Raw genomic sequence first — 8,618 nt, 5'->3', positions numbered from 1 at the left:
GGCAGCGACCCCAGAGGACTGCCAAGGGTTTCGTAACAGCCAGGTGGGCGTGGGCTCGGCGACCTTTCCGCTGCCGCTGCAGCCTCTCTGGGGAGGGGAGGAAAGGCTGAGGGTAATTGCGCAGTGCGCACACTGCACACTGCACAGGGTGGACGGCTCTTGCTCAATAGCAGCTGAAACAACATCCGTCCGTAGAAAGCCATAGCCACAAACTATTAAAAATCCCATGTCATATAGACCTTCACATTTCACATCAAAGCACAGTTGCCTTTTACGGATCATAGCACGTACATTTTGGGTCTACTAGGAGAGTGCAGTGAGCACACTCCTTTGCACATTTTGCAAACACCTATGTGAGACGTAAGTACGTTGTCTGAGCATCCGTTTCGGCGAGTTTTGCCTTGTATACTTTGGCGGTGTGGATTTTCCACTCTAGCGCCACTGGAGGCCGTATGAGCTGCCGCCGTACCGTCCGGCACGTGCCGAGTATCTCTCTCAGTTGTTTTGACTGGTCCCGGAGCCCCGGTGACGTCAGCACGCGACTGTTTCTTCTCGTGGCCAAACCGCTGCGTCAGGCGGCGATACACCACAGGCGGTTCCCGGAGTCGGTGCCACTTGGGCACAGCGCGACTTGGGGTATGTATACCGCCGCATAGTTCATCCACAGACTTTCCATGTCATAGCCCCAAGCCAATGTGTAGAATTTCGACATTCTATAGAATCCCTAGACATTCTCTTAAATGCCTGGACGACCAGCTATCCCTCTAAACGACCAGGCATTTTGAATGCCTAAGCGTTCTGTAGAATGCCTGGTCGTCCAGGCATTCTATGGACTGAGTAGGCAGTCTGTGGAATGCCTAATATTCAGGCATTCTACTCTATGGAATGCCTCAGGAGCCGAGTTAGACGGGGGGCGTGAAGACGCCATCCCCCCCCTCGTACACCACGGAAAAACTTAGACCACCAGGACGGCGTGGGCTAAAAACACATCGGCTAACCAGCCACTTTTTGCTGAAGGGCCCGTAACTTCTGGTCTCTGGTCGAGGGCACAGCGAATCTTATTTTGAAAGTGCAAATGTCCGTCCAAGCGACGATTCACTTCTGAAAGGACAGCGCGCAGTAAAACAGGAAACTCTCCATCCTGTTTTACCAAAAATTTAAATCGGACAAGCCAAACACATTTTAAAATGTCAACATATTTTTCAGCGTTTACGATTCTAGGAGCGGACGACACAGGGGTGACCTATGGGGCACCATTTTGACAGTTCAGGCCGCTATAAAAACAGGCTGGGGGCCGACGAGGCTCAGAACAAACAACCATGAAGTTGGTCTTCCTTCTACCGGTGCTGGCACTTCTATGTGCCACGCTGCGTGAGTATATACCTATAATATAGTGTGGTTATTTCATGGGCAGTTAGTTGTTGTAGGTACGCTGTAAAAGATGACTGCGTAAACAAATAATTCATGTATGTAGCGTCGTTTTGTCGGTAAAATTTCATTTGTGTGATGTATAATTATAGTTCTGGTGATAACAACAGAAATCATGTTCTCAGCAATGTGTGCAGCTCTGTTTCTGTGTGCGTTTACTTCGGTGAATATGAGCACTAATTTAGTGCAAATACTCAATTGCAGAATCGGCGAGCGCGTGGCAGTGCCCCCGTCACCACATAATTTACCTACGGACCTACAAGACATCGGCCAGCGCCAGCAAGTGCTACTGCTCCCGGCCGGGCTGGAAGTGCTGTCCCACCAAATGGGGATACATGTGCCTGCCCGTCTGTAAGCCCTACACACACTGGAAGATCAGGTGTCCCAAATACAAGCACCGCTGCGGACTGGTCACCCAAACCAAACACTGGTACTCCAGATGCTTCTGAACGTCACACGGCTTCGAATACCGGGGGAAGGACGGCGCAGGGAGAAGACGAGCCCGAGACCCATCGTCCGGAGCAGGGGGAATCACGCACAGCTTTATATCACAACCCTATCCGAACCAGGCTTTGTCAGACATGACATCTTCGTTTCTCCTCCAGTTCGTAATAAATGCACAATGTACCTACCAAAGCAACGAGTAAAGCTCTCGTGACCTGTATATTTGGCTTATGAAGAAACAATGCAATATAATTTCGCTGGGGAACGACTGTTTCATGGGTTAAAGATCTGAGGTGGAATCATCGGCCCACTGAATTGGAGCCGAGGGAATGGACATTCGACGGTTACCCCGGCATAGGTACCTATACCTACGTCCTACTGTCTTCGCTATCCCCATCGGAAGCTTACTGCTTGATCAAGACCACAAACTATTTTTTGTCCGTACAAAAAAGGGGCTATGCAGAAATCGTATATCTACCCACCACTCAGTTTCGAAAAGCTCGGACAAGTCAAACATATTTTCAAATGCCAACATATTTTCATCCGCTCACGAACCTAAGAGCGGGCGACACAGGGGTGACCTATGGGACACAGGGGTGACCTATGGGGCATCATTTTGACAGTTCAGACCACTATAAAAACAGGCGGGGGCCGGCGTAACTCAGAACAATCAACGAAGTTGGTCTTCCTTTTAGCGCTTCTATGCGCCACACTGCGTGAGCATAGATATTAGACAGGTACACACTACAGACCTTACAAGCCTATACGAAACTACCACCAACCTATAATTTGACTAGGCGGTCTACATAGTCCGTCCAGCCCGGACCAGCCCGTCAACAATGAATGGATCATGGACACCAAACAGGTATTACATATATGTCACCCATAGGCGCAAAGAAACAATCTTTTGGGAGCAGCATGCACAATGCACATTGCACATATATGCTTTCATTCATTTTTTAGTCTTGCACAGTAATAAGCTAGTTTTTGTTTTTTAGCTCAGTCGCGAACCTCTGAGTCCACTTTACAGTCCTTGTCCCAGCCCATCCACACTCACCACAGCCCATCGATTATTTATATTGAGGGCCCAGCCCAGCCCATGACCCATTGGCTGGCCCGGCCCATGGCGAACACTGCCATATAAGTCCACTCGCCAGAAAGCCCGTCGTGAAAACGGCTATTTTTCGGCAGACTGGCTTCCGCTTCGGGTATAACTTTGAGCCATTCAGTTAGCGATGTCGATTCTGCTCCGGAGTCGGAGTTAGTAAGATTTTGGTGACTCTGGGTTCAACTCCGATTCTATATACTGTCCTGGCTCAGACCCATTCTAATCTTGCTCCACCCCATCATTCAGATCGCAAATTCGCCAAATTCTAAGATCGATGGAGATCCTATATCGATAAAAACGCGCATTGATCTAATGCGAAAAGGCTCCAGACCAGTCACATGCATGGAAGAGATTATACCATGGAGCAACCTATGTTTTTGGCGGCGTTTCAAGCTAACAGGCCGGTTACCTTAGTGTTCGTGCAAGCATCGTGCAAGTATCTCTAGGGGACGAGAATTGTTGACGACACGTGCGAAACGTCAGAAATTAGTGAAAAGCCTGTGTGAATACCACCGTCACTTATTTTCCTTCTCAGTAGCAGTAACCTTGGCAGTAACAGCGGGAGGTCTGGGAGAGGGTCAAAGCGTCCAACCCTTCTGGCGCCCGTGCCTTCGCTATCGCTTTCAGGAACACGCGCGCGGCCGCTATTGTGCGCCCGTCAAACCCAGCCCGCCCTTTGACAGCGGGCGGGTCATCAGCGGTCCGCCCGCGTCCCTTCCTGTGACGTCACTACGGTCCTGGAATGCAAGCGAAGCGTAGTCCAGCGGTGCATTGTTGTCATTGTTGTGGGTACATAGGCATTAAAAACAATCAGCTCGGCTAGCATCATGTTTCTCTCGTCCAATAGTGTAGAATGGTGTAATTTGACCTCCAAAGATGAACATTTTTTAAGGTCGAGCTCATGACCTGACCGGTAAAACTCATGTGGCATCCCAATCGATTGCCTATTGTAAAACTGAACGCATTGCAGCTGTTTTTACTGCCTTTCCACGTCTCACTCACATGTCAATTGTCCAAAAGTGCTTTTTCGACTGCTTAACCCTCGCTGGACGCCGCCACAGGGGGGGGGGGGAGGGGTATGCAACTATCCACTAAGGTTTTTCGCGAATAACTCGCGTATAAAGCGGCCGATCGCGACGAAACTTTCAGTCCCTCGCATTGATCAATTTTACACCTACCCTGAAAATTTCATGACCTTGACCCAAATGACCTTTGACCTGTGACCTACTTTCCGAGACCATGTTGGGCCGGAATCGCGATTCGGCGTATGTCGGCTCGCATTGGCCGCGCGTTTGCAGTCTTTTCGTGGTTTTATGCGTTCAAACATGGGATATGATTTGCTCCCATGCATTAGGGTGGGTGTCAAGGTCATCGGAAGTTCAGGTCAGGCCATTGACCTTTGGTGACCTCGGTCCACTTTTTCGAGTTTTACATGTTTCTAGGCTAGTTTTTGGAGCTGAGTTCGAATTTAGCAACCATTTGAACATTTACGAAGTAGTGTTGGTGCCTCCGTAACATGTTACAAAGCTGTCAGAGGCGGTTGACACGTATTACGAATACCCGTCACGACCCCTACTGGTTGACCTGACCTGACCTGACCCGACCTGGTCTAAATACCCAATGACATCATCTGTGATCAAACTACACGATATTCGTGATCGGCACCCCGGGAAAACCCCATAGCAGCCACACTTAACGACTTTCTAATAGGTCCCGATTTTCCCGACTTCTGGGTCATTGATCCCAGGGACTGACCTAGGAGGTCAATCGATGACCTAGGACCTTAACCCTCGCCGGCCGAGGGGGGGGGGGGGGGGGGGGCGCGGGTGCCGCCCCCCCCCCCATAGGTTTTTTTCGCGATAGCTCCGAACACGCTGGCGATAGAGAGCTGAAACTTGGCATACCTGACCTTTGATTCAAGCCGGATCTTTTGACACTAACCGCATTTGTGAACCTCTGCACGGTCTTCAGATGTCGCAACTTCGCAACGCCCTCACTGCCAGAGGAGATGTCACAGGGAAATGAAACTTGCAGGATCTAGTATCCATTATGAGTCTCACAACTTGTATATCTCAGATTTTTCCTAAAGGTCATATGAGATCAGGTCATTTTCGTGGCCTCACCATTATAAGTCAATGCAATGGGGAAAAAAAAACTGCTATTCTGGCGCCGGCAACGATCTACAACTATCTCAAGCACACAGAATCGTGATTTAATGCGCTCCTTGCAAGGTTAGATGCGTACTTTTGCAATGTTGAACTTGCGTTACGTCATTTATGACGTCATCAAGGTCATATTATTTTTTCGTCAATAACTCTTGATCAAATTGAGCTAGCGAGTCGGGAAAGCCACCAATGGACTCAGAAAGACCTGCCGAATCGAATGATATGCGACATGACCTCTTTCGACCAACTTCGTGACCTGGGGGTGCTGACCTGACCTTGACCTGAGGTCAACACCCTAAGCTGACCTGACCCGAACAAAAGTATATCATTCGACGCGCCTGAGCGAGGCGAACACGATGCTGCCAAAATCGTGGCTCTGCGGCCGTTTTTGCGAAGTTATTCACCAAACACTGAACCGTGCCTTGGGGCATTTGACCTGACCTCAGAGGTCACCGGTTGACCTAGGACCTTACAATCGGGTACCAATCTCTGCGTCTCGTAACGGCGCACACGCTCCTTTTTTCCGCGACGCGCTAGCTCCACCAGGGGCGAAACGGCGAGGGGGTCGTACTCGTCCCCCCCCCCCGGCCGGCGCATATCGACACCTTTTTTTAACCCCACATTTGTTCTCCCGTGAAGTTCAGACAAGTTGTTTAGAAACCTTCAAAAAGGTACAGTCACTCGATTTTTCTTAAGTTGTCTGTCTTGGCAAATCAAGCAATGCCAGAGCAAGCTTACGAACACACAAATTTGATCAGGATCGGACGATTGGACACTTCTAAAAAGAGATCTTTCGTGCTTCCCCGGAAATTCACCGGAGAACGATGTGGGTTTAAAAAAAGGTGTCGATATGTAGAAAACCAATAGGGCCGGCGAGGGTTAAAATTGGGTATCATCGGCTTCCTCTCGTGACGGGCAACACGCTCGTTTTTTCCGCGAAGCTCTAGCTCTCAGAGGAGTGGAAGATAATATATTTCTGCCCGGGGCCGGGATGATTCAATAAATGTCACCGAGGTTTTTTAGCGAAAACTCCGAGGGCCGTTAGGCCCGAGGTGATTTTGCTAAAAAAGCGAGGTGACATTTATTGAATTTCCGGCCTTAGGGCTGGAAGGTGTTTCCCATACAGGTGCCAAAAAGCTCACAACTATGATAGTGACGTCAGCAGCCGTGTGGTTCAACGTGTTTAAAGGAAAAGGGCCACCTTTAACATGGGGATTGAAACTGAGATAGCCATCTTGTAGCCCGTGTCCGAAAACCTGTCTGTTTACCTCCTTACGGCCGATTTCGGCCTCCATTCGTAGTTATCGGCAATTTTAAAAGAAAATACGCCAGGAATGCGTCCTTATCCCAGGAATGCGTTCTTATCCGACAATACAGCCACCCGCGGCGAGGCTTTGGTTTTTTACCAATCAGCTCCAACCAGCTCAGCTTTAACCAATCAGCTTATCTGACACAATCCGACGAGTCTGTCTTCTGAACGCTGATTGGCTTGAGTGTGACGTCATCGCTATGCCATCATACAGTAGGTGCCGTAGAGAGTATCAACATAGTACCAATATGTTAAATAGTTTTAAATACTTTTTCGCGAATTGTGCACTTCTGGCACCAGTTTTAAAAAGAAAATGAAAAATAATAATGTCAAAATGAAAAACAACGATATCTTCATATTTCACGAAGGTGGCCCTTTTCCTTTAACCACACCCCTTGAACCACACGGCTTGTAATATTAAAGCATTGCATTAAATTTTGAAAAGTGTGGTACAGTGCACGTGCCGTTTAAATGCCTGGATGTCTCGATTTAATCATGCAATGTAGCAGGTATGGGAAAACGGAAAGATATCAGCATTTACATATAACGGCCCGGCCCAGCCTGTACGCTTTTGAGAGGCATGTATTTCATGCCTCAGTAACCGTTGCAGTGGTTGGGCTGATCGACCTGCCGCCCTTTTTGTTGGGAAGCCTATTTCTTCTACCCCGTAATTAATTGCTCTTAATACATCTACATATAACATACATAGGTGATCGTCGTGGCAACTGGCACGTGTCACGCGAAAGCTGTTTTGTTGAAGTAGCACTTTTGAAAGACCTAAACCTTTCTAGTAGAGGTTTTAGCCAATGGGTCTACAGTGCAGGGATATTTCTATCTTAACCCTCGCCGGCACAGGGGGTGGGGTTGATGCCCCCCCCCTAAGGTTTGTCGCGAATAACTCGCGTAAAAAGCGGCCGATCGCGACGAAACTTTCGGTACTCTCGTATTGATTATTTTTACACCATACCCTGAAAATTTCATGACCCTGACCCAAATGACCTTTGACCTGTGACCTCTTTTCCGAGACCATGCTTGACCGGAATCGCAATTCGTCGTATGTCGGCTCGCTTTAGCCGCGCGTTTGCAAGCTTTTCGTGGTTTCAAACGTTCCAACATGTGATTTGATGTTCCTCCCATGCATTAGGGTGGTTGTCAAGGTCACCTGAAGGTCAGGTCAGGTCATTGACCTTTGGTGACCTCGGTTCACTTTTTGGAGTTTTACATGTTTCTAGGCTAGTTTTTGGAGCTGATTTCGAATTTAGCAACCATTTGTACATTTACGAAGTAGTTTTGTTGCCTTCGTAACATGTTACGAAGCTGTCAGAGGCGGTTGACACGTATTACGAATACCCGTCACGACCCTACCGGTTGACCTGACCTGACCTGACCTGACCCGACCTGGTTTAAACGCTTAGAAACAAAATCTCTGATCAAACTAACACGATATTCGTGATCAGCACCCCGGAAAACCCTATAGCAGCCACCTTTACGACTTTCTAACAGGTCCCGATTTTCCCGATTTTCGGGTCATTGACCTGACCTGGAAGGTCTCCCGATGACCTAGGACCTTAAAATTGGATATCACCGGCTTCCTCTCGTGACGGGCAGCACGCTCGTTTTTTTCCGCGAAGCTGTAGCTCGATCAGGGGCAAACGCGAGGCCGCAGGCACGTACCCAGGATTTCGCCCTGGAGGGGGCCACCTGCTTCCGAAGGGGCCCTTAGGTCACCCGGGGCCCCAGGCCGCCCAGGCGAACAGGAGCCCCAGGCAACCAGGGCCCTCAGGGGTCCCAGGCAACCAGGGGCCCCCATGCGACCAGGCCCCCGCTACCTGGCGACTAGGGGCCCCAGGCGATCAGGGGCCCATGCGACCAGAGGCCCCCATGCGACCAGGCCCCCCGGCTACCAGGGCCCCCTAGGCGACTAGGGACCCCAGGCAATCAGGGGCCCATGCGACCAGGCCCCGCTACCAGGGGCCCCCTAGGCGACCAGGGGCCCAGGAAACCGGGGGCCCTCGGATGACTGCAGGGGCCCATCGGGTAACCAGGGCACATAATGAAACTTTGACATCATTTTTTCTTCCTAGTAAAAGACGTTTTATCCAGTGTTCGAAAAATATACCGGGCCTGAGGGCCCCCCCCCCTTGGGTACGTCACTGCGCGAGGG

At 49.8% G+C, this 8,618-nt stretch overlaps 1 long non-coding RNA gene across 1 annotated transcript; it reads left to right on the top strand.

Annotated features, from left to right (window-relative positions):
• Nucleotides 1-1,206: 1,206 nt before the first annotated feature.
• On the top strand, nt 1,207-2,137 carry LOC122374158. The gene is made up of 2 exons (XR_006255166.1): nt 1,207-1,371; nt 1,633-2,137. It is a non-coding gene; the product is annotated as an uncharacterized LOC122374158 (long non-coding RNA).
• Nucleotides 2,138-8,618: the final 6,481 nt, after the last annotated feature.

This window comes from Amphibalanus amphitrite, unplaced genomic scaffold (assembly GCF_019059575.1).
Source record: "Amphibalanus amphitrite isolate SeventyFive unplaced genomic scaffold, NRLGWU_Aamphi_draft 001614F_arrow, whole genome shotgun sequence".
Classification (NCBI taxonomy): Eukaryota; Metazoa; Arthropoda; class Thecostraca; order Balanomorpha; family Balanidae; genus Amphibalanus; species Amphibalanus amphitrite.
Note: the sequence above shows the minus strand (reverse complement) of the source record. Positions and strands in the feature narration are given on the sequence as shown.